The 26790-nt window shown below is 39.2% G+C and overlaps 1 protein-coding gene across 1 annotated transcript in view; it reads right to left on the minus strand.

Moving 5' to 3' along the window:
* The window catches only part of LOC146986047 (leucine-rich repeat-containing protein 4C-like), a 169959-nt gene that overhangs the window by 78040 nt on the left and 65129 nt on the right, over positions 1-26790 (minus strand). Inside the window, exon 2 of the mRNA XM_085779617.1 lies at positions 18295-18382. The gene's annotated coding sequence lies outside the window, so the exon portion shown is untranslated. The remainder of the gene's footprint in view (positions 1-18294; positions 18383-26790) is intronic.

Genomic DNA, 26790 nt, shown 5'->3' on the forward strand with positions numbered 1-26790 from the left:
AATTGTTTGTGTCCCAATTCAGCAGTAGAACTTTCTAAGTAACAGTAAGAAAAGTCTCCATTATCATCTAATCCCTCGCAGTGTACTGCATTGGCCTTTCCATTTAATCAGATTATTGTAACATAATACAGTGTCTATTGCTGTTACACCTTATGTCTCTGTTCAAAAGATGCAAAGATGATGGAAAATCTGCAACTTAAAAATGCAAGGTAGGTTTTTCTTGGACATCAAATTAAATTAGCAACCTCCACCAAACAGTTCAGCTGATTAATACATTTGGTAGCTAGTTACAGGTCTATACTGTTCATATGAAAATTGGGGGACCTAATCTCAGTATAATACACTTTTACTCTGACTTCTTTCCTTTCACCATCCTTTTTCTATTTTCTGCTGCAACAATACTTTTACCAGAACTCGGAGATGTGATTACATAACCTCCTTTTCTTTTCAGCCTCCCTGCTGCACTGGTTTTAAGCTCAGAAAGTGATTTTACATATTTCAGCGATTATTTTTAAGGCACAACTGATTCTGGCTGCAGGCTATAATAGACCCTTTAATCCTGTACGAGCTGAGGTACTGTCTTAGATTCATGAAAAAGGAAGAAGGGTGAAAAAGAAGCAAACAAAAAGAAAACACAGCAAAAAGGGCTAAGAAATAAAGGCAATAACCATCTACATTTTAACTTTTCTACCCTAATAATACCCATAATTATAATGAAAATAATAACAAAAAGAAGAAGAGGCGAGAAAGATCCTTTAATATCACATGGCTGAAGCTCCATGCCTATCGTTGCCTTTTCATGAAAGTCTGAAAATCTTCAGCCTTTTAGCTTGTCTATGATAAAAAAAGGAAATTCGTCAAGGGAGGCTGAAAGATGTCGCTTCCGCCCTAATTGCATGATTTTGATGGCTCTGATCTACGCTTCTGTGGTTTGTGTACTTTGTGTTCATGACTTTTATATCTCTACCCTCCATGGATGGCACAAGATAAAATGTTCTGAGAAAGGTTTGTTTTAATGGGAAAGTTTAATCTTGGAGTTGTTTTATGAAATGTTTCTTGCTTCTCCCCTCCAAAAAAATGAGTCAATCAGTGCATCCTGTGTTGGATGACAGGAGAAGGACTATGAATTATAAAGCTGCATTAAATCTCTGCATCTTGTAGCTCTGGCTGAAAGCCGAATTGTGCCAAGCCTGAGTGAAAGTCAAAAAATATGTTTAATTCATATTCAATCTGAAAAAAACATTTGAAATGTGGCATTGAAAACCCATTAAGTTAAAATTACCCAAAGTGCTATAATTCTGAAATCAGCGCTTTATTAATCCCAGGCAGATCATATTATAAATATGAAAAATGGATGAAACAGCTAATAGATTTTAATGTAATGGCTTCACCGAGGGTAAAAGGAGTCAGAGGCAAACCTGCTTTGTTGTCGTCTGTGCTCTCTGCTTTCTTGCTTCCCATATTTCAGGCCAGTATCTCTGCCAGGTCCTATAACCAATCTTTGCCCCGGTAGGAAACTTAGCACTGACATATAGATTTGCATCTGCCCACAGTCAGAGCCAGTTCACCAACAACTCATTTTAGCATTAAGTGCATAAATACACTCTCCTCACACCTTTGGAAAGCAACATCCTGGCTCCATGGGTTACCTACTTCCGTGACTAGCCCTTAAAAAAAAAATCTGCCAACCTAATCCTAAAACTTAAGTCTGACACTGCTGACTCCATGCAAGTATTAACTTCTTCTTTTTCGTTTTTGTAGAGGGTGGAGGAAGGGGTGGAAGAAGTCTGGTATGCTGGTGCTTTTGCTGACCACAACCTGCCAAGTTATAATTTATTTATTTCCTTGTCAAGTCATTGCTGGTTCACTCTGGTATTTTGACAGCCACCTTATTTGGAGCATGACAAGTTTAATTTAGATAGATATGGCACGAGAATGCAGGGGGAAAAAAAGTGTCCCAATTTCACTGTCTGAACAGATTTAATCGGGTGGTGTCAGCGTCATACATAAATCTGTAAGTGCTGCACTTTTTTTTCTTTCTGTCAAGCAGTAATACACAGCGTGAGATTTTGTATATAAGAAAGTGTGTGGCAGCTGAGATTTCACAAAATGATAGTGTTTGTGCTGAAATGCTTGCCATGGCCAGAACAAGTGGCTTGCCTCAGCTTCTATTTTTCTGTTATTCTACATTTACAAGCTAAAATGACATTCATTTAGAGCTACTCACAGCATGAATCTACACAACACAGTAGGCGACGCTTCAAGTCCCAGTATGGCTGAAAGCTTCTACTGACTTGTGCGGAGTTCATCTGAAGAAGGGTTATTGTTACTTTTTCTTTCCAATGCAGTGTGTTACAGAGTTGAGTTATTTACATCTGTTGGAACAAAGAGCACTTCCTCATGTGCACAGAATTTAGAAAACAAAATCTGTTTATTTGGCTGAAGCACAAGTTAGAAAGTGGAGTCTTTGTTACGGACACCTGGAGGATGTATGATGAGGCTGTGAACCTATTCCAGGAATAATGTAACCGGAAGTGTTAGATGGATAATTGCTCCCTGTGTGAGCAGTACCATAGCCTGTCTGCAGTTCTCCTACTAGTCCCTGCATAGCACTTTTCCATGACTACTTGCTTTGTGAGTGTGGCCTCCACTTGAAAGCGTATTCATTCTGCACCCCTGGTCTTGTGCCTGCCCTGTATCGTTTTTGGTGTTTCCGGTTCAAGGTGGTCACTTAGTAGGAACAGAAAGGAAGGGTCTGGATGTGATTTTCAACTGTCAAAAACACATGTGCTTCAAGAAAGTCAGTAATAGGGTGGCACAGCTCTTATTATGTTCAGTAGGTGGGTCTGAAAATTGAAAAACAAAATGTAATTCATCGTCTAACTCTATGTTAGAAACAAAATATGTGATGTTGCCCTAATAAAGCAGTATAGCATATGTTTATTCAGAATTGCAACATCATTCATACCATATTTCCAGTTTACTGTTTTTGATTAATTAATTCTAGCATAATTAAAACTATGCCTCCACTGAGCAAATTGCTCTTGGTAGTAGTCAGTAGTCATAAAGCATCAAGCCTTATTCATTTTTTCAGTTAACATTCATCCATCGGCTACATTGCTTATCCATGCAGGGTTGCAGTTGGAGCCAATCCAAGCAGACACTGGGTGAGGGCGGGCTACACTCTGGAGAGGTCATCAGTCTATCACAGGGCCGACACCTAGAGACAAACAACCTCACGTGCTCACATTCACACCTGCGGGCACTACAGATTCTCCAATGTGCATGTCTTTGGACTGTAGGAGTACTGTAAGTCTGAGCACCCAGAGAGGACATGTAAACACACACAGAAAGAGCACTACAGTAGATATTTAGAGTGCTTCCCATTCACCACAACTCTGGTAGAACACATCAGTAGTAAACAGGATGTTTATTACATGATTCATAAAAACTTAAATGCACTTTATTTCCTGATTTATACCTTTTTCAGTAGTTTGAGGGCATAGCAGTGTCACGGTCTTTGCTTTCAGACAGAAAACTGTTGAAAGCTCCTCATCTTTGTATGGCACATTAGCTACCTCAGGGCACAACCCCACCATGGAACAGCACAAGTTCACAGAAGAGCACAACAGAGGAATGACATCTGAACAAAACAAATGGACAGCCAACTCATTATCCAGCATCTATGCCGAGCCTGCATTTGAATTCCAAACCACTGCTTGTTCTCTTTTTCTCTTTGCCTTGTTGATCTTTCTCAGATATATGTGGGAAATCACCCCGGGGATCAGGAGACATTTTGGTTTAATTGTGTGTGATTGGCAGACTGAGTGTTGATTTCCGCTTCTGTCTGTCTGGATTTGGGTGTCATTGAGCGGGGGCCCATAGCAAGGAACTTTGAAGAGCCGGGCGTTCAAGAAGGATGAAGTAAATAATGCTGAACTGAAGTGACTGAATATGGAGTCAAACATTGAAATGGCTAAAAGTGCATGTGTTAAATGATAAATTAGAATTAATGGTTTCAGATTTGAGAGTCTCACAAACAGGTTTAGTCAGGCTTTCATGTTTTAACTCAAGCTGGTCAAACTAAAAAACCCTGACACTTCCTACTTAGAGACCAATTTCAAAGTTAATCATAAAATATTTACTGTCAGATGAATAAACTATAAAATCACAAATTGTATTCTCCCAGGGGCATTATCTCTTGGTTAAATTAAAATGTTTGCCCTTCTGCTGCAAAAAAGCTGAAGAACCTGAAAACTGAATATAATGAAAGCCTGACACTGTCAATGTAGGTGGCTGGAAATGACACACACAGACACACAAATCCTAATGCAATATATCAAAAAAATACATATATTTTTGGATATATTGAATTGCAACAATGATTTGTCGTTGCAATAAAGATGGATTGAAGAAGTAAGTTCCAATGTGCACAGTGTGATCATCTGCATTCAAGCTCTATAAGTCAGGGGAGGTGACAATGGTTAACAATGACTTCAAGGATGAGGGCACAAGAGGCTTGTGAGTGAAGGGAAGAGTAAAGGGAATGTTGTTTGATTTCATCACTTCGTCTAAGAGGGACCCAAAAAGTCATTTCAGCCCATGAATAGGCTATGCTCAGATCTATTAATGCAATCAGCTTGAATGAGGTGAGGGATAATTTAGGACAGATGATGGAGATTTGGATAAATTAAATTAGTCTAAATTCTGATCCTTTCAATGCTGCAGACCAGATTTTATGCTCCCCGAAAAACTGTTTAATAAAGTGGACACCTCAGAAAAGAGCACCATCAGGCTTTCATTTCACACAAAATGGCACTCTGTGGCTTCCTTACCATGTGTACTGGACACTGCAAATCTAAAATGACTATATACCCTGACCTTCTCACTAAGCCTCCAGGTCTTTAGAAGCTGAACTGAGCTGACAAATAACACTGAATTGTAGTTTTCTACACTGTCATTTTATATCGCCACTTTATAGCCACTACATTATCCACTTCTTTTCAGTAAGGCGCCACAATACTGAATTAAGTATTAATTATATATAATTACTATACTTTCTCACTGACATGGATAAATCACAAGTCACTTGTCCTGTACATTGAATCAGAAATGTCTTCTTTCATAAACAGAAAGAACAATTACATTCCCGCTGGATTTTAAATGGTTAATGCTTCAGTATGTCTGGATGGTATGCCGGACATTCTGGAAACCTGCCTGTGAGATTTTGGTGACATGTGCGCACTGTGCGCCGGTCAGCCAAATTACCACTGCGCCGGCTGCACTTTACCTTGCGCCGAGAGTAGACCAGGTTGGAGCTGGCGAGCTTTCAGCGCACCTTTTGGTACGAAATTGCGGCAAGCTGAATCTGTCGACTCCTCTCCCGCCGCCACACCCATCTCAGCGCACGTCGCCGGACAAAATGACCACTGTGCGGGCTGCGCCACGGAAGTAGAGCCCTCAATCACAAAGAATCAAGATGTGCACACTTTTTACCAAGTGAGTTTGTCTATAATGAACATATGTTATGAATATACATAACAAATATTTCAGCTCAGTGTAACAGCCCTATATACACTTACAGTGTACTATATACTAGCTTGCTATAAATTCAGGACACTGTGAGCATAAAATAAAAATTAAAAAAACAGTATGACTCACAAGACCTGGGTGGGTTCAGTAACACTCAATATGCAGTAACCCACATGTTATTTTAATCTGCTGTTCACATAATGTGTAATGCTGTATTAAGTGTTTCTGTATCATCAGTACAACAACACTTAATATATGTTTTCTCTTCAACTAGTTAATGCAACATGACAATCAAAATAAATACCATAGCATACAGTGCCATACAGTAATTGGCTCAACACCATGGTGGTCAGTTGCTCTTTCCGGGTCCCTTATAGGAGGGTTCCCAACAGTTAGGTTTCTATGTAGTCACTCAGTGTAAAGCTCTGCTTGCTTATGTAAGCCAAGGCAATAAAAGATCTCAAATGTGATTCAGTATTCAACATCCCACTGCAGAATCTTTTACGTAAATCTAAGACAGTTATGGAGTTATATTTAAAACAACAACAACAACAACAACAACAACACCCCAAAACAAACAATGTCTAATCAACAACAAAAGACAGAATGTTTCAAGATTTCACAGGAGAAAACAAGCTTGCGAAATGCGGCTTCTTTTGCTTTTTCACGTTTACCCCCTTTTTTTCCCTATTTGTTAGTGGATCCGTAAACTGTGATTGAAACCTGTAATCATGCGCAGATATGCAGTTCCAGTAGAGATAAGTACCCCTGTGAGACCATAGTAATTTGAGCAAACAAGCAATTTGAGCAAAGATGTTGGTAACTTAACAGTGTGAAACTAGTGTGATTAGATGACAATCTATGCTGTTCTCTCACTGTTATTTCATCATTTTGTCAAACAATATGTCAAAATCAAGACTTTTAATATGCAAATGTTGCTTTTTTCTCAATTTTACGGCAAGTTCTCTTATTTGGAATTGACTTTTAGATATTATAAATTGAAAGAAAAAGCTTTTGTCTCACACATAATAGGTGGATTTAAAACAATTTAAACCCTACTGGTACTACTGAGAAAATTAAGCTGGATAACCAAAGTGTGGATTTTAATCCTTTTCCTCTGAGAAGAGAATATTTCAGACAGTGACTGATGACATTAGAGATTAGTACATTTCCCATACTGAGGTGTCTGCTGTGGAGGGGCTGAATGTCTGCCTACTAATCTAACACTGGAGATCAGTTATACTGAGGCTATTCCATTCAGTAAATCTAATATCAGAACAATACCTCATCTACTGATTTAGAAACACAATTAACCTTGTTCACAAGAAACTTAAATAAGGCTTAAATGTCCCTGGCACAAATCCAGCCCAACCCAAACTTTGTGGCATTATAATAGCAAATCTTGTCAAGGATTTGCAGTTCATACGCGCAGGAGTTTTAGAGTAAGCTTAAGTAGTTGAGGTTGGGGAAATGTTGGCCCGATAAACCTAACCAATTCTATTATAGCAGAGTGAATCAGGGTAAAATATTTAGCTTCTTGCATTTTTCTATTTGCCTACAGTATGTACTCAACAAATATAATCCACTGTATTAGACACTGGACACAGGCATGCAACGGGAATGGGTGAAGAATGCATCTTGCTCCTGCTTGTATCAGTGTAGGTGAAGAGGATTAAAATGTGTTACTTGAACAATCAGTCCAAATCTGAAACGGCTCCTCTGTCAGCTTTTTCAAATGCAAACATTTCTACAAGGGGCAGCTAATGGACAGCTACAGGATACGACAGGCCCATAGTCACTTTGGTAAATTGTCTTTCTTGTTCAAAATCAGTGCTTTATTTTTCATGTCACAACAAGGGTCACTGTTTCATCCTTCGATGAGCTGGTGAAGGAACCTTTTATAATCGCTCTTTTTTTTAATGGGGAGAAAATGTGGGTGTTCTTGCAGTGTCTTCTAAACACCTGGGCCCCGCTGAGCACAGCCGAGGCTTTGATCAGGGCTCAAGAGAGCCTTTCTCTTTCAGCAGAATTATAGATTAGCATCAAAATGAACACTTAGATGAACTAAGTATGTTACACATGGAGAGCGTAGATGAGAGAGAGTAAGACAAATAGGGGAAAAAAAGGTTCTTGAAATAACAGTTTAACTGGAAAAGAATTGCTATGATATGCAAATTTGTAGAAAACAATAAGGGGGCTCAGTTGGTAGAGCACCCGCCCCATGTGTTGAGGCTATAGTCCGCACTGTAGGCAGCCCCGGTTCGAATCCCACGTCAAGTGGCCCTATCCTGCGTGCCCCGCTCTGTAATTGAATGCCTCTCAGTTTGGACTGAGAAACACAACTGCAAGGCGTGATGTTATCACATGCACTTACAGGGTAAACACACAGTGGGAAAGAGTGAACTGCTATGTGCAAACTGGCAAAATAGATCTGTCATGTCTTGGTGCTCCTGTAAAAGGGTTTTAAAATATATTTTGGGGTTACACTCAGGCTGCTCTGTGTAGCCACTCTGTTTCTAGTCTAACAGCAAAGTGCTGGGTGGGGGACAGGTATGTCTATAGGGTCTGAGCACTCTCACAAATCTGTCACAGCAGGAAAAGAGGCCAAAATAAGCGTGTTCGATCAGATCAGAGCTGGAGCTGATACCTACGTTGACTGCAGAGTCTTTGACTCAGGTGTGAATGCTGATTGTTCCATTTTCCATTGCCAACAAAAGCCAGATGTTAGCTGGGTTTTTTGACCTGTGGAAAACGTGCTCGGGCTTTCTCTCCCACTGCTTACTCTCATTCCTGGGGGCAGCAGTGAACAGTGAGTGGACACAATACATCAGCTATCCAACAGTATGATCCAAGTTGCAGTTACAGTTACTCACACTAATCTCTTCTATTGTGTCACACAGACTTAATGTCCTTTATTATTTTGTTGGATTATTTATGGATCCTATAAACTAACTGCTGCAAAATGAACCACAATCAGGCCATTGGGAGACTAAAGCAGCATTATTTATCATATGACCTACATGGGGCAACAGTAGGGGCCCTCAGCACATTTCTGTTTTTGAGTAAATAAATTACATAAAGTAAAATTCTCTAACAACACAGAATGATTTCCCCCAATCCCGAGCAAACAGGAGGCAATCCTCTCAAAACAGACATCAAATAAGCCCTGAGCAAGACCCTTGAAGTGCAGCGGGGGTCCCAGAAAAGCAATTTCTCCCTTGACATCACTAACATCACTAACACTGCGTGTGTGTGCACTGCTCTGATATGCACAGTATACTCTGGTCTCTCGAAACCTTAATAAGTAGCATCACATGTGAGGAAATTCTTGGTTTTAGTGTGCAACAGCAACAAATTTCATTCATCTTCAATATATTTGCTTAAGTGTGTTTACAAAATCATAAGATGATGACATACAATGACAAATACAATAATACATTGCATTAAAAAAACACATAGCTGACAGAATAAGTTTATTGGTACAATGGCAATGTGCACAGCACAGGCATTTTTTTCAGAATCTAATTATGTAAATTTGAGCCTCATACTTATGTCTCTCTCATTGCGCAATACACTGCACATAAGGACGTTTAATGCTCACATAAGAACCAATCAGACCTCAGATTCACCCCCAAGTCCTGGAAGATCTAATGCTGGCACAAGGCAGTAAATCACACCTATGACAGAGCAGCAGCGCAAAGATCCTCAACATATCTACAGTGTAGGTTTTTGAATGCTGCAGTGTTTAGACAGTTGGATCAACAGTGCAACTGAAAAATGGGATTATCATTTGACTTTCAATGGGTTTTTTCTTTTACTTAACTGAATTTCAATATTATTTCAACATTGCTACTTAAGCCTTCAATTGTAGGTGAAAAAGATTATCGATAAATGTAAAAAGTGTTAACATGACAACATTCCCACTGGTACTGTACTGCTAATTTCCAACACCAACTACACATGGCATCATTAAAGCAGCATGCTTTCAAAAAAAAAGTGCTCGGATAATTTCTGGAAAATGTTGGTGCTGAAAACGTGATGGCAATACACAGTAAGGGTGTTTATGTCTATAGCCTCAAATGAATAGCATATAAATATACACATACTTATTTCATAAGCAAAAACGCACTTGCAGGAGGAATCCATTTAGGCCCTTCAAAATAAGAGAAGGTCTCATCTTTTTATATGTGTTCCTCCATTTCAGAATCTGCAACACTGAAAGGAAGCAATAAAGCCTATAATCTTGCAATTTCATTGCTTTTCAAGTAGACCCTGCAGAATATATTTGTTTAACTAGTCATTCATAGGGCTTATAAGAAACACTTTAGATGGAGCTGCGCTATTTTATTTTATTTTAGCTTTGATTTTTAGCATTTCAGTAGGAATGAGTGCTACTCAAATACGAGATATCACATGTAAATTATATGGCAGACAGTAATAAGGTCTCAGTATAACTTAAATCATAGGATATCGAGATAAATCCTAATTTTGTTTTCTAAAGCAAAAATAAGAGAGGCGAAAAAGTGTTCTTTAGAAAAGTTGTCCAACTCCACAGAGGCTGGCTTGAGTACAAGACTGAAAGAATGATTCATTTGATATATCTTTTTTTTTTGTTGTTATTGCAATGCAGTGAAAACAAAAGGACGGAAAGTTGCATTTAATTCCTTACAACATTACTCACTTTTTTAAAGGCCCACAGCCTGCTAGTATAGTTTTTTTCTCCACTTTGATTTTTCACATCATAATTGTTATCATTTTAAATGAAGTCCAATTATCGGGAAAAAAAGAACACAGTGAGTTGGCGAATAACATGAAGACTGAAATTATTGAAGTTGCGAGTCCTCTTGATTGAGTTTTTCTAACAATAAAAAAAAAGACAATTCAACACATTTTGTAAGGGAACACACTAATCAGAAGTGTTTTTTTTTCTTTTTCCCACCAAACTCTTTGTCCAAAACATCATTATATACTCCGTTAAACTGTTAAGACTCGTACAATTCACAAAAAGTTGCAAATTGCTGACCTGCAGAGTAGGGCTGGTATAAACTTGATAATGGCCGTGACACCATTGTTCTTTGCTCAGTATACGTCCAATTTCAGATTTAATTCCGAGTCCTGCAAATCTGTGACATCCTCAGATGTGTTCACTGTGCACACTGTAGCACACACAGGAGTGAAGGAAATGTGTGGTGGGAGATCAAAAAAGACCAATCTGCAGCTCCGCATTAGTGAGATAAAAGATCTTGTAGAAGTTTTACAACAAAGCTGGTTGCCACTGACACCCATCACCTTGCAGAGAGAGGACATAGAGATAATGCAGCAGGGTAGGAGGCTCATGTCCTTCAGCAGAGTTCAATCAATCTGTTGTGGCAAGTGCACTGCCCCTTGTTTCTGTGTGCTTATTGGGAGGTGTCAGGAAAAACAGTGACAGAGACAGAAAAGACTGAAGATAAGGAGTCAGGTTGTACCCTAACACAGGAGGCGCACCTCAAGCTTGGTGAAAGTGATGCAGGAGTAAAGCACATTTGGCCCCTGAATCCATCACCTCATTGCACAGCATGGAGGTCTCATCATGACATGTAATTACAAGTGATACATGCAGTAGGACTGATAAAGAGGACTGAAAAAATACTGGACTTTTCACCTTCTCTGCTTAAAAAGACTGAGTAACAAAGCTTGTGTGATATACTTAGGTAAACTTAATGTGTTCATTTGAGAAAAACATGCTGTTTTTCTGAAATAACAAGAAAATTATCAAATACTAATTTAAAAATATATTTTAGGGAACCTTCCACTGTTTTTCAGACTCTGAAAAAAAAAGGTTTATGGAAAGGAGAAAATTATCTCACACTCACAGTGAATGTTTTCTGAATTATTCCAAATTAACAGCATCATTATCTCAGAATTCTTCTGGAATTTACAAGTTGAATCTTGGTCAAGTGGACTTGGTTGTAGATTATCTAAGAGGCTTTTCCAGTTCCTCAGAATTAAAGAAGACTCATACACATGTGCATACTGTACACAAACACAGCTTAAGTGTCATTATTCTCCTCTGTTAAAAATGCATCGCCCAAATGCAAACAAGTGAGAAGTAGCTTAGTGCTACTTTAAAGATTAACATATGTTTGTATGGAATGAAGCACAATGTTTCCTTTTAGTTACTGCATGAAAAGCTTAGTGGCACTTGAATCCAAACAATCAATACTGATTACCAACACTGAGTCGTTGAGTGATTCACAAACGCCAAATAACGAAAAAATACAGTAAAGGAATCAAAGAGAAAAATGTATATAATGACAGGAGCATTCATTTATATATTTTTGCTTTGGGATGCCACTAAAGAAAACCAAAAGAGAGTGTATCAAAAATTTAAGCAAAATACCAACCTGTATTTTGTATTATGAAATATAGTATTTTCTAATGCAAATATTTATTTGCTGAACTGTATTCATACATGGCAGCTGTGGTAATACACTGGTCAACATCAGACCTGAGTTTTATGATCATGGTAATGGGATGTTTTCATTTGGTCATCTGTTAGTGGTGTTATATCTCCTATTAAGACACACTTTAGACCTTGGTCATCCAGTTAGCAATATTTCATCAGGATGAGGGATCTTAGTCCTTGGTTGTCTGGATCTTAAGTTATCAGACTATAAAGCCAAACAAACAGTAGGCAGCTCAGCTCCCAGCCACTGGAGACACCCTGTGTCTGCTCACCAGCTTCAGTGAATTACTGACTGTTCACCTGTTATATTCATCTAGTCCAGTGGTTATGGAGAGGACAACACACCTCTGTGTAGGGCTGCACGATTAATCGTATTTACATCGTCATCGCAATGTCAACGTGCACGATAAACAGGTCACCTGAAATACGATGGGGGCGCACATTTTTTCATGACTGTTAACCGATGCTCATTAACCGATTATTAACCGTTAACTGATAATGCTCAATTAAATGTCTGTGGCTGGTGCCAATCGGCAACCCGATCCTCTATTGGCGACAATGTTTTTGAACACAAACAGACAGCGCTCAGATGGAGGTTAGACTTTCACATTTTTTATACAAAGTTCAGCCAGACACCAAGCTGAGGAGAGAGGAACAGCAGAGCTCCTCTCTCAGCTCGGCTGCAGGTGAGTTACACTTGAGCCGACTAGAGAGCGCAGTGTCACCCTTTTTTTTCCTCTAGGGTCACCGTTCTTACAGGTGAAGCACATGCAGACACCTGTGTACGTTGTCATCTGACAATCCATCATGGGGACTGCACTGCATTACTGGCACATAGCCTACTGTAAGTCTTCCCGTGTAACTTTTTGTTGTGACTGGAAGTCTGCACGTGTCAACATTCCCCCCATGAGTTGATGACATGAGCTCCACACATCCACGTAGCATCGATCGATTATATTTGTTCTGGCACAACTCCTGTCTCCTGTTCCTGTGACTTATAATGTTTGGAGTTTGTTTACAGCAACAGCTTTCCACTCTTCTTCTCTGTTTGTGGTGTTACAGCACCACTAAAGGCCTGGTGTGTGTAGGCTACTACAGCAGCATATTGAATCGTCATCAGAAAGACACGGGAACTGTATGGGTATGCACACCTGAAGATTTGCTTATTTATCGCAAGCCATATCGTCGTCGCAATATTGAACAGAATGGTCGCACATCACACATTTTGCTGATATCATGCAGGCCTACTGCACTATTCCTCTGCGGATAATTTGCTTGTGGGTAAAATATTTACTGAACATCTGGATCATAGCTTATCACAGAGGCATTTGAAACAAAGGTTGGCATTCTAAACCTCCTCCTGTCTACTGTGCAGCATTAGCGTAACACTGCTTTCCAATGTTACAGTGCTTTTCCAGTGTTCTTACAGATTATAATAAACTGGTCTGTTTGTTTTGGTGACCTTCAACACTGCTTCCCGAGGTCACAAAACACCATATTTTGTTATTTTTTTCAACTCAGAGACCCCAGGCAGAAAATGTTGTGCATTTAATCTACAGCTTTGCAACCCAGGCTGCCTAAACACAATATTTTAATTATTGATATATCTTCATTTATTTAATTAATTTATTTATTCTATCATATTTCCAACAGTGCCTTGAACGTAAATTCATGTAAATGTGGTGAGTTTACCTAATGGTCAGTCTGTCATTGTCTACTCAGCATGCAGTAGTCACAAAAAAAGGTACTGGACCCATGGGGTATGATGAACTTACGACCCCACACACAAATATTGTATGGAGCCAGTGTAGTCAACAACAGAGCTACACTACATGGGCCTCCATACAAATCCTAGTCCAGATGGCCGGTCCTTTCCCTGGCCTCACCCGGTCTTTTGGCTTCTTTCCCCTTCAGGAAACCTGCAGTGGCTCCAGCAGAGGTGAAGCAACAATTAGCCAATCTCTCCACATTACTTCAGCTGCTAAGTGCAACTGACTGAAAGGGCATAAACAACAGCAAAAAAAAAGAAAAGGAAAAAAAAGAAGACAAAGGAAAGGAGAAAAGGAAGATGAAGTAAAAAAGAACATGATCCTGTATTTATGCAGTGGGTTGTTGAAGAAACTCCATTTATATGGTTTGTTCCTTTTGCCAGAAGGCACGGAGAAATATGTAGTGGGAATATGAGCTCTGACTTGACAGCCAAGACAACCAGTGAGGCGACCAAACACAATAGAGATTGGTGCAACATAGAGGAATGTCACAACAAGGGAGTGTGTCCCTTTGTATATGCACACACAAAAAAAGCCTCCACCACATGAAGGAGTCAAGGTTAAACTTATTTGTGTAGATAATTCTGTGAACGTTTGCATTCTTGATGTTGTCAGTCTTTTCTGAAAGATGGAGGACACTGCAAGATGTAGACAATAGGGAAATCTAGAATATGATCTGTAAATCTGTCCATTGACAACTGTCTGCAGTTCAAAAATGTTCACTTTTCCTTTGCATTTAGGATTTATTTTTAACACCTTTTTGGAAACTGTCTTTTGTGGCTTTTAAAGAGTGATATCTGATTGATGCTTAATTTAAAAATTGTTTCAGGAGAAAGAGGTGGGGGGAGAAGCACTGAACAATAGGGAAGCATATTACACTGTGTAAAGTGTTAAATTGTACCCTGATTGGTCAGTCCCACCGGGAATATTTGTATATATATGAATCATGTTTTAAATGTTTTCCATATGCCTGATGAAGGTCATAGTTGTGACCGAAACGTTGCTTTAATAAATTAATTGAGAGTGAGACAGTGTGCGGGAGCTTTTTCTGAACCATTTAGAAATATAAAAACTCTTACAGAGTTACATCCATGTTGTTTATTTAGCCTTTTTTTCGCATCACAATACAAACCCTACATTATGTGAGTGGGCTGTTGTAGATTATGCAGAGAGCTACGTCAGTGCAGGAGGCTTAATATTTTTGGGTTGGCTTGACTCAAATAGCACAGACACTGGTAACATACTATCTGTGGGTGGAATGCTTGTCACGTCTGCCCTAAATTCAGGTTTGTAAGAAAGATAGGATAGGACATTGAGGAACAACAGAAAAGTGACACTGTCTAATAATTATGTTATAACTAATGTACTACAACACTATACATGTAGGTGTGCATTTATTATTATTGATTCTATTCTATTCTGTCTAACCCACATAATAGAGCTCAGGTCCCCACAATCATGTAAATCAGAGCTCTAATTAGATATTTCCTGTCAGTGATTTATTCGTATGAGATAATAGAAAAAACATTTGACATTAATTTATTACACTTTAATATAATAGAGGCAGCATCTAGTCAGTGCTACTCTTAAGGGCAAAATTGTGTTCTTCATTTAAACAGCTCTTAACTGCAGTGCAGATGCACTATAAGATCAATGCCACAAAGAACCAATTGATCTATCTTCTAATTATTACCTTAAGATGTTCTGTGTGCACCATCATACCAGTATCCAATCAAATCCAATTAACACTGGTGGCCCCCTCCAGAAAACTGCATTATAGAGGGATTACACAGCTATCTGTGCTGGTCTGATTAATGGCCGCAGTAATTAATGCTGAAGGGGTCTGTCCGAGTGCCTCAGTGTAGAGGAGCATACAGCAGTGAGCCAGCTGCAGGGAACAGAGCTCACACTCACACACACGCACACACATGAGCACACACACCAAACACCTGGATCCTCTCTTGTGCGCATATGTTGCACACACTATGAGGCTATATTTGGGAAGTTTTGTGCCTTTGATACATATGGATAGGAAAAATTAAGTATATGGAAAAGTTTCTTCCATATGTGCCGGCTGTACCGATGTACATTGATTGATTGGTTTAGGTATCATGCACATTATTGTGACCAACCCACATAGAAGACACTAAACAATACAGATAGCTAAAGAGTGTCCATGCATTTTCAATAAATTTAGCTAGGACATAGGTCTCCTCCTTGAAGAACCAACTCAACATATACTTGGACATCCAAAATAAGTCACGATTCTTTGCCTGAACTTTTTCAAACAAGGATTTTCCTGGTTCATTGTCCAAAGGACATTGAAACAGAAAGTGAAATTCATCTTCAACACTATTAAGATAACACAAAACAGCCTGCTCTTCAGGGATACCTTTATACCTGCCAACTTCAATTGCCAGAGGCAAGGTACCAGATCTTAACTGTGCACACCAAGGACCTCTACCTAAGTTTAATGTTAAATATGGTTCTGTATAGTAATCCTCTTTAATGTGAACATAGTTTCGAAGTTTGGGCTCACTCCAAATCTCCTCCTTTCGTTGTTTCACAAAAAGCAATCTCATCCACCAACAAAAAAACAAACACAGGTGAGCACAAGAACTGAGCCAGTTGGAAAATCCGAAACGAAAATGTTCACTGCTGAAAATGTCATGCTCACATGCAGTAGACATGCACAGAACAGTAAGAGAACCTTTCACTGTACAAATCAGCTCCATGTGATGACTTCCTGTTTCAGAAAATGCTTCAACATGTGCATACCTCATTCAAATAACAATCCAAACGTAACTAAAGGCTGTTATTTCAAAAGAAGTTTATGTTGTTTAAAAAATGTAACATTACACTTCAAACATGATGGCTGCTACCAGTATGATTCATTTATGTTCTTAAATGTAAATATATCACCAGCTATGTCGTTTTCACTGCCACAACTATACGATCCAGGAAACAGAAAAATCCACAACCAACACTCCACCGGAGACTTGTCAGGCAGACGTACTGTAATGTTTAAATTGAGTATCAATGCCAATAATTCATGAAGCAATCTACTAGCAGCATCTGATTCCTGAGATCACAATCCTCAGCATCTTCAGCACAGAATTATCACAGATGGTTGAAGGCCTTAAACTTAATCTCCATTTGAGACATGCAAATTTGAATACTCTTCCTTTGCTCTTCTCAGTGTGCATCTATCAGTCTATTTCAACATCAAATGCTCTTTATCGTGCAATGTTATCTCATATTTCAAAGGCTGTGGCTTATATCGCATGACTCCAGTCTGATAAGAGCACAAACACCTGCTTCTCTGCAGGCGCGCTGCTTGGAGACAGCCTTTTATATGGGCTTTCGATTGCTCCACTGAAATATAAGTTTAATCTCTCTGTTTTTTTTTCTTTTTTTTACCTGCTCAAATCCTCTCCATGTCTTTCATATCTTACTGATGTGTAGTAATTTTCCATAAATTGTAGGACAAAGGACTGTGAATCGCTTCGCAACACATGTCTTTTTGTCTTTTCGTTTCACTATTCCACACTTTTCTTTTGAATTAATGAATGTCTGTGTGCACTCAAGTGCGTGTGTTTGTGCTCGTATGTGGCTGGCTTCTGAAATGGTACAAACTAAAGTTCTGATTCGCTCTGTGGGTTAACCACCACAACAGAGAAATTCACAATTCATGAGGTGCAAATACTCAATTCTCTGTACTCTCTGAAGGCCATTTTCAGAGGAGGTGAAATGACTCTCATGAATGATGCATACAAAACTGTTCCCAAAATAAATGTCAATCAATGCTCGGGTTGTCTGCTAAACTGATGGAAAATGTAATACATGCAATGGTTCTGTAGTGTGTTATAATTGCAGAATTCAATAAAACAATGCACATATTGGCTTAGTCACCAAATGTGTGGCCACGTATGACCAATGTATTGACAGGATGATAATAGGGACTGATTGAAGGTCTAGACTTTTATCTTAATAGTTGAAATCCATAAAAATATACTTGTGTTTGTAAGAACAAAAAATAATCGTATTAGTTAGTTTTACATCACTGGGCTCAAGCATCGCTGAGGAGCTCTAGCACCACTGAGTAAGTGAGCAAATCAGTAAGTGAGAGGTTCACCTGCCATACTGCTTTGTTGTGACAACACAAAGTTACAGAGTTGCTAATGGCTTGTTTTAAGAATAGACTACCTAGACTAGGTTTATTATCAAATACATGGAAACACATGGAAATTTCACTTTACACAATACAGGACTTAACTGATCTTCACCTTTAATTACTCAACGTTAAACTAACTAAACATAGCACAAACTAATGCCATGTGTTTTTCCTGTCAAGACAGGATTATTGATTATCTGTGCAAATTAAGGTGTAAATCAGCTGTGTCTATTGCTGGTGGATGGTATTTTGGGATCTCTTTTCTTCTTAGTTACCTTAACCAGATTGTGCTGTTCCACAAAATAAAATCCATTGCACTCCGCAGAGAAGGAAAAGCAAAGCAAAAAGAGATTTTAAAGGGATCAACTTACTCTTCTAAACTTCAGATGTTGGTGGTTGTCACTGATAGTCCAAATCATTTGGCATCTAATCGTTTCAAAGCTCCCTCTCTTCAGTGACCTAAAAAGCAGGAGAAATAGGTCTCATATGAGCTTGACAAATACACTGCAACATAAAACAATGTAGCTACAATCACATAGATGTGTTATTTTATATTTAGAATGAACACATTTTAAAAACTCAAAGAAATGGCTTATATTTCAAAGTAACCTAGAGGAAAAACTACACTTAAAAGCAGTACTAAAGAACTTTCAGTTTTGGTTGAGTTTGGCGGCACCAGTGGCCCAAAGCGGTAGTGTTTTGCCTGAAGGAAGACTCCATTTCCCATGAGCACTAGCGCGTATCACCGTAAACATCCTGATCTCCCAGTGCATGGAAATTAACAGAAGATGTATAAACTAAGTTTCTGTTACCAGCTGATCATTTCACAGTAAACACACATACACAATCCGATGGAAAGGTGCCGCATTGACTGCTCCCTCCTCGTCGTGACTCGCTAAAGTGAAAGTGAAACTTAAAGCAGAAGTAAGCAATATTTTTGTGTTAATATAAGTCTTAAATAGTTATATTTTCCGACAGCAATCACTTACATCGAGTGTTTGGACCGAAACACGGGTCTGTCAGTCCCTCTGCTCTGCTCTGAGCCGAGGAGAAAACTTTTCTTGTATCCTACAATTTTTATCCAATGAGGAGAGAGAACGGCATGAAGGGCTGTGTGTGCAGCCAAGGGATGCGTGTGAATGTGGTGACGTAGGGACGAGGACCAATAGATCCATGACGAGGGCGGGGACTGCTAACTCCGTCGGCTGACAAGAAGTTATGGTGCGTTCAGGGCAGCCCGTAACTCATGTTTTTCCGACCTGTGAAGTCGTACCAGTTTGATCTGGTACGAGTTCACGGGTCGGAAGTTACGAGTGGCCGTTATAGTGACTTTCACAGGTAAAACAGGTCGGAAAAACACGAGTGGGTTGCCTGGAACGCTACAAAGTCCTAAGTCGTGACTTGAAGCCGTAACTTACGGTTTCAAAAGCCTGCCTGGAACGCAGCATTAGCCAAAACGACCGGATGGTTTACTTCTGCATTAAGTTAGAGCCGGGTTCCTGCCATGCTCCTCAAAGCTGCTTAGTGCCAGTGAAGGCGATACAGACCCCCTCAGGCCATGACAGAGGTGCCATTCAACCTGTTGTAAGTCGATGTACCATCACAAAAGTTATGAAAATATTATATGAAGGTTGAAAAGTTCCTTAGTGTTGGTTTAATGACAAAAGTTGACATGAGATTACATTATAGCAGAGATGGGGACTCGAGTTTGCGACTCGAACTCGAGTCGCACTTAAGTCGCACCCACAGAGACTTCAGACTTGACTTGGACTCGTGCCCAAAAGACTTCAGACTCGACTCGGACTCGTGTTTTGAGACTCGTGAACAATCTTTATTTTTTTTGGCTCGTACGTGTCTCCCTCCTGACAGGACGACCGACGATCTTTTTTTTTCTTTTTCTTTTTTTTGTTTTGCCGTTAACACACTAGCGGAGCAGCGCCACATGGCCGGTAACGTTACTCAGATGGAGGTTAGATCTTCATATTGAACTCCTACAGAGTGCAGCCAAACACCAGTGTCTAAAGAGAGAGGAGCAGCAGAGCTCCTCTGACAGCGCAGTCAGCTGCGGGTGAGTGACAGGTGACTGTGAACTGGCTTTTTTTTTCTTTTTAATAGCGGCACCGTCCGTAGCCTACATGCACAACGCCCGTTTGTTGTGAAACTTTCCTTCACGGGGACTAGCTGCTGAATAACTGGCACATATCAGGCTACTGTAGGCTAAATCCTCCTGTTTATTTATGTTTTTGCTGCGAAATATGACTGAAGGCTCGTATGGAAGTCTGGACGTGTCGACACGCCCCCATGAGTTGACGGAGCTAATTAAAAAAATAATAACAACGATGCGGTTCCAGAAAGGTTTTGCTGCACATAAAGATGTGAGCTATACCATTCAGATCTTATGGCCTATATAATTAACAGCCTAAATCATTTTCCATGTTGTTCATCTGGGTTTTCTGAATTCAACAAAGCAAAAAAAAGAGAAAAGGCCAGTGCAGAGGGGCAGAGCAGCCTTGATTAGGCCTATTTCTTGACTCAGAATACAGTTTCCTTTAAAGGAAAGCTTTCATTGTGTGTTTTCTTCATATTGCATTGCAATAGCCTATTTAAAGTGATCATATAATAAACAACTAATCAATACTGTATAGATAAAGGAGTGATAATAATACAGTAAATGCTTTGAATCTCTTAGATATAGCTGTGCAGTATCCTTAGTAGACCGGATAGCAGCAGATGATAGAAGGGTCATTACAACCAGAAGAGACAGGAGACTTTTATTTTTTAGAGACTTGAGACTTGACTTGGACTCGTGACCAAAGACTTGAGACTTGATGAAGTCTCACCCCTCAAAGACTTGAGACTTGACTTGGACTCGTGACCAAAGACTTGAGACTTGACTTGGACTTGCAAAAAAAGACTTGTGAACATCTCTGCATTATAGAAATGTGAATCTGAGAATCAATGTATAGTTGCAGTTTATACAGTATGGTACTTGTGACTGAATTTTAGTTGACAGTTGTGAGATCGTCCCTGTGTGATCAGATGAAGTTTCAATATTAACATACATACATGAAGAAACCATGTCATACTGAGCTTTGATCTATAATCATCACACATTGATGTCTGCCTCGTTTGCAGAGATGACATGTCACAACAAGACAAAACTTCTACAGCTGAATTCGTAATCTGATGAGCATTATGCACACAGTGGCCACATTAGGCTTTGATGCAATCAAGATAGTTTTGTTGTTGATTCAGGCTGGAAATTGGCAGTAATAAGGATGTTTAGTGGAGACTATTGACATCCCAGGCCTTTGAGACCAGGCAATAGATTTCACTCGATTACCAGTTGCAGATCTGCCATCATTATTAAACCTGTCTAGTCTTTACGGGCACTGCAGAATACAAATGAACTGGACTCTGCAGTGATAGTTATCATGGAAAAAAAGAGATCTGTGCAGCTACAGTTAGAGTACACCGAACTTTCTCAAATGTCAACCTGCATTAAAACCACCACCATCATCATCATCATCATCATGCATGCAGTGCATTGCAGTAACACTAAGATTTTCCCTAGAACATCTCCACCCACACAGAGCGTACTGATGCACTCTTGTTGTGTAGATGCACAACTAAACACACACACACACACACACAAACACACTGCACTGTATGTAAAAATATTTTCCTGTGCATGCGTAGGCTTAATGATGAGATAGCACAAGGCAGAGAGCGGGTCTGTTCAGTTTGACACGTGTTTTATTATTCCTGCATTATGCAACCACTGCTAAATGTCATGTAAATGCTTCAATGAATTTCAATTTACCATCAAGCCACTAAGCCCCAAATTGTACTTTGAGCTGATAAAGTGAAATTGAGGGATGAGAAAAAAAGTGGCTGGCTAGAGAGGAGAGACTGGGACACTTCTTGTGAGTAGTATAATCCACTATGAATGCAGATTGTAACTGGTGGTAAGGGGGAAAAATGTCATTTGTCAGCTGTATCAAGACTCTGAGAATAATTAATGTGGAAACAGCAGTATTAGCCTTGCTGAACAGGTACAAGATAGGAAGTGTCCAAGTCTGTGTTGATTAAACATTAAGCGGTTCAGGATCTGTAAGTGCTGAAGCTGACAATCCGATAGGTCATCATAATTTCATTTACTGATGAAACTCTACATAATAGTATGTAAATGAATCCAAGTTCAGAGTTGGCCACATTCTAATCCAATTATTAAACTTCACTTATCCAAAGATTTAAACAAATGCTGAGTGGGGTATGCTCGTCAGAAGCAGGGCGAATATAAAAATGAAATGTCACAGTAAAAACACAACATAACGTTCATAAAGCAGAGCAGTCACAGTCTGTTCTTTGTTGTGAGCCCATACTGTGTGTGAGAGAGGCTCTGTTCACTGACACTACAGCTAACAAAATCAGCATTAAGTGATGAACAGTGCAATTAGCCGACTGTTGTAGAGCTCAACCAAAGTAAAGCTGTTTATTAAATCAACTGGAAAGACTATAAAAATGTAAGAGTTTTTAATCACTCTGTGTTTTATAGGACTGGTAAAACTACTGAACTGTTTAATATTGAAGCAACATATTAAGTTGTGTTTTGTTGAATATTTATTATTATCAATTTTGATTAAAAGAGAACAAAGGACTGTGGAGATAATAATAACTCTAACGTCTGCAGCACCTTAATTTAAAAAAAACATAATTTTAATTATTTATCTTTTTTTTATCTTGGAAATTGAAATTGATTAATTAACAAATCTTACACTGGAGGTCAGGTTGTCTGAGTTAATTTAAGGATTGCAAGCTAAATTGGAAAAATCTGCCTGATTTTGGCCACACATATACTGTACACCCACGACACACAAAAAAACAACGCTGTCCATGGTGCTGTGACACTTGACCCTGAACCAGCTATACAAGGACTGATGCAAATATCATGCCCACATAACAATGGGACTTAAAAGTTTTCATCCACCATACACACTCATATATTCACAGCACAAACTCAAATACTCATCACTATACCATCCCCAAAAGAGAGACAGTGATGCATTTTGTGCACATAGCCTAATGAGTGAGATAAGGAAATGGATGGATGGAGAATGTCCTGTGATTGCTATCTTACGCCAACTGAAGAATTAAATGTGTTTATTTGGGTGTTTTAGCTCTTTAGCCAGAGAAGAAAAACACGCAAATAAGATCATGAATCAGTGACGGAAAAATAACTACATATTTCGACGATTAATCGACTACAGGCATGGCAAATCAGATTCGACTATGAAAATTCTTGGTCGGGGACACCCTGTGATCATATTTTGTCTGTTTTTGTTCTTCTGACCTGCTTTATTTTGGGTGTTTTCTTCTGAGTCTTTGTATATTTCCAGAGCCACGGCTATGTAGGAACACCAGATATTCTTCGGTGTAAACACAGATGAAACAGCTAGATGACCATTGGGAGATATACACTAAATATGACAAACATGATCTGTTGACCTTCTAGGCCAATGGTCCAAAATGTGTACTATGTAAGAGAAATGTCTCCAATCTGATTATGGGTCAGGCAATGTTATTGTATAAAGACCATAAGAGTGAAACATTTTAGCTCATACCACATAGGGTACACAATTTCCTCTCAAAATGTTTTTTTTTTTGTTTTGTTTTTTTTATTGGTTGTGTGAGCAAGGGTAAGTGTCCTTACCTCCTGGAGAGGAATAAAACAAATGAGGAGTAACGCATCCATCTAAGTCTGGATGGGCAATACTCGAACCTGTGCCTCAATAGAAATGACTTCAAAATCAATTTAATAGATGAGGAATTAAGCTAAGTAGCACTCACCCTCAAAAGAGTTTTGTTTGGTTATTTGCATTGCACATTCCCCAACTTTGTATCTCACATGTACATTTAAATTAACATTCAAATTCTTTTGAGCCTCCGTGCGCACTGTGAAATTCTTTGACTGGTGCAAGATGGACCAAAGTCAAAAGTCCGACCATAAACGGCAATTCGGCAGGGTTATTCCCATGACCCGCCGGGCAGCAGCTCACCCAGCATTTCCACCACTAATAATAATAACAACGATAAAGACAAACAAAATATTTATCGAAAATGGACCCATTAACAAGTGTGGGTAACGTAGAATCATCCACATTAATAGAAGACTTTTTTATTACCAAATACAAACTCCTCGTTGTCCCTTTAATTTAAATGTATCCAACATAAAAAGCCCTATTCATCATAAGGTTAAGAAAAGGTCAGGTGTATTTCTGCTTCCTCTTGGCTCATGCGACTGTGGCAAGCCTTGCCATAAAAGCAGTGCCAGCTCTGGCTAGCACTTGCTACCTGGCTGTTCATTTCACTGACATTTCATCCCAGAGACTAAAAGAGCACAATGAGTTTAATTTCAGTGATAGCAGCAAGGAACAATTAATCCAATTAGAGGATGAAATATGTGACATAAATATAAGTGGTTAATGATATGAAACTCCATTTCAGAAATACGTGTAAATAAGTGTCAGTTATACTAGATATGCTTCAATGTTCCAGAGAGCTCTGGACCTCCAACAAGGTTTCATACAAAGGAACAAATTGGATTTGGCATTGCAACAGTTCCTCACTTTGGTGTAACCTTTGAGCCTTGTGAGTCTGTAGCCCATTTACATGTACAAAAAGCCACATAACACAGTTTAGTTTTCCTAAAGATTTTTGCTATGGAGCTTTATAATAAAAAAAAAAAGAATAATTAGTCACAAAGTCTATGTGGAACAAATGCATGAATAAGTTCATGTCGGCATAGTTAAGCAAAAAGTCTATAAAGAAATCAAGCTTTCATGGTCACGTTGTGAGATACGCAGCTAAACTCAGATTTCAAAAATCCACCCACATTTTATTATTTTTTTCTTTGGCTTGTAAGATCAAATTGCAGAGCTTGTTAAAATGAATCCCCTTCTTCCCAACTGGTCAGAGTTCAACAATTTTTAGTCTCAGTTAAGAGTCACTCCTATAAATTCTGTAATATTCGCCTATCCAAGGCGTACCCAAAGTAAATTGAATGCTGTTCTTGAACTGTTTGGAGAATATGGATGGGCTTGGTCTCTTTTGAAAGGTATCACTCTGAAGTTTTTCCCCAAACTGAAATAATCACTATAAGTGCTACTATCATTGAGTAATCTAAGTGGGAGCACACTGAATTAGAATGTTTTTATTCTCGCCTGAATTTTTTTGTTGCAATCAGATGCCTGAAGATGAGTGTAGCTGAGAATTTTAGCTGGAAAACACAATGGGACTACAGCATGAAGCCTTACCTGGCCCCAGTTCAAATTTGATAACAATCCTGCTAAAAATGAGTATTTTACACATGTTTTTCTAAGTGTATATCTAGGCGTTTTCCTAAAGTTGCCATTGACAAACAATACATGCGCCAAAGTGCAGCTTTTGCAAAGTTACGCATGAAGATGGTAGTGCTGCCTTTTCCCAGGGACCGTGAATGCAGCACATCGTTTTTTTCGGAATTTCATTGGCTATTCAATGCTACAGTTGTCATCGGGATCCGTTTCTATTGGCTGAAGCCATTCAGCGCTGTCGGAGGGGATGTTCCTCATACAGACACAGCCACTCATTCGCTATTGCAGGCGGCAGCCGGGGAAAGGGAGCTTGTGATTGGTCGAGTGAGCTGTCAATCGAAAGCTCAGAGCGCAGCGCCATTTTGTGAAGTGAAATAAACATTGTTTTCATGTAAACGCCGGACTTATGAGGAGAAATAAACGGATTTACTGGATATACAATGCGTAATTTCATAAGATGCAGCAGCGGGATGAGGTTATCTACCGGTACAACCGTGTGTTTTGGACTAAATACTTTACTGGATTGGATTTACTGGACTTTTCTGAATGTAACGACACCAAGTTTGTGGGGAAACCCTGTGATCCTGAGCCTGCCCTGACACAAATCGTGAGTTATATCGGCTTTTTACGAACTTTGTTAGCATGTTTATAGTCTGATTCGAGTGTTGCTGTGATGATTATATTTAGGAATGGTCGGCATATCTTTAATCACAAGAGTTTTAGCTTTCCAACGATATGTGGCATGACTATTTCAAGTGACTGGTGACATCCTCTATGACACCTCCCTGATTAAAACCCCCCCGACGGCCCGCCGGCGGGCCGTCGGAATGGCAACAGGTTAAAAAGTTGTTACGTTTCCAATTTGGAATAACAGAGGTCAGGGAGTCTTATCCATTGATATCATTTGGTTTAACAGCCATACTTGTGTGTTGTCGGTATGGATCTGCAAAGTTTCTCACATCACCTCAGGGGAGCATGTACTGAGTGGAAAGTAATTAATTTGTAAAATGATTTACTGTTTCAACCCTAATTTCCATAATAAAACTTTCCCATGATTTTTTCCCCTTCATTTTTAACCACAACATTATTAGTTTGTCAGCCCTCCGGCTCTAATTGGTCTATGGCACTTGAAAAAAAAAGCCCTTACAAGTGCTGCAGGTCCTTCAAAGTAAACCTCCATTTTGAAATGAAGCCCTTTTTCTTTGTAAAATAATTTGGAGGCATGAACCGAGTTGTTAATTTTTATTAATTATTTTCTTGGAACTTGTTTTACTTGGTATCAACAGAAGGTACTGTTCTATGACAGGTGCCTGGAACAACTACATCATGTTTTTTCTTAAAAGTGGGAAGGAAGGATTATCATTATATGTTTTAATTGAGCCAGTTGTGTATGGCTTATTTAACATAGGCACATAAAGGGTCATTGTAACACAAATCTTTCCTGTTTAAATTAGGTCATACACAGCCACAGCCACAGCGCTACCTCACCTACACCATCACAAGTAAAGATTA

Source organism: Trachurus japonicus, chromosome 6 (assembly GCF_045865225.1).
Source record: "Trachurus japonicus isolate A0001 chromosome 6, Traja_1.0".
Lineage (NCBI taxonomy): Eukaryota > Metazoa > Chordata > Actinopteri > Carangiformes > Carangidae > Trachurus > Trachurus japonicus.